Here is a 345-nt window from a genome sequence, read left to right as displayed (position 1 = left end):
AAGGTACGCTGAACTGACGGTAGTGTGGGAGGTCTGTGAGGCTGAGTAGGTGAGTGTCTGCCAGGAGAGGAGAAAGGGGGTTGAGTGGAGTTAGGATGGTTGGGGGCGTGTTATTAGGTTGGATAGTTGACGTAGAACTTGCATATGGAGTTCCGTATGTACGTATTTTACTCTTTTATTTGTAAAATCACCTGTCTATACATACTGTAGATCTGAGCTGTCAAATTCAACGACATCGGTATATACATACATAAGTATCTGCTGTCTAAGGAATCTAAAACATAACAAATAGCCACTTCATCTATTTAAAAAACCGTAAAGAGACTCATGGACATGGTTAAGAAA

The 345-nt window shown here is 40.9% G+C and overlaps 1 protein-coding gene across 1 annotated transcript in view; it reads left to right on the top strand.

Annotated features, from left to right (window-relative positions):
* Positions 1-345, top strand: part of LOC119594805 (glutamate receptor ionotropic, delta-1-like) — a gene marked incomplete in the record, with an annotated part of 12,585 nt that overhangs the window by 5,437 nt on the left and 6,803 nt on the right.

Source organism: Penaeus monodon, chromosome 34 (assembly GCF_015228065.2).
Source record: "Penaeus monodon isolate SGIC_2016 chromosome 34, NSTDA_Pmon_1, whole genome shotgun sequence".
Taxonomy (NCBI): domain Eukaryota; kingdom Metazoa; phylum Arthropoda; class Malacostraca; order Decapoda; family Penaeidae; genus Penaeus; species Penaeus monodon.
This window is presented reverse-complemented; position numbering and strand designations above follow the sequence as displayed.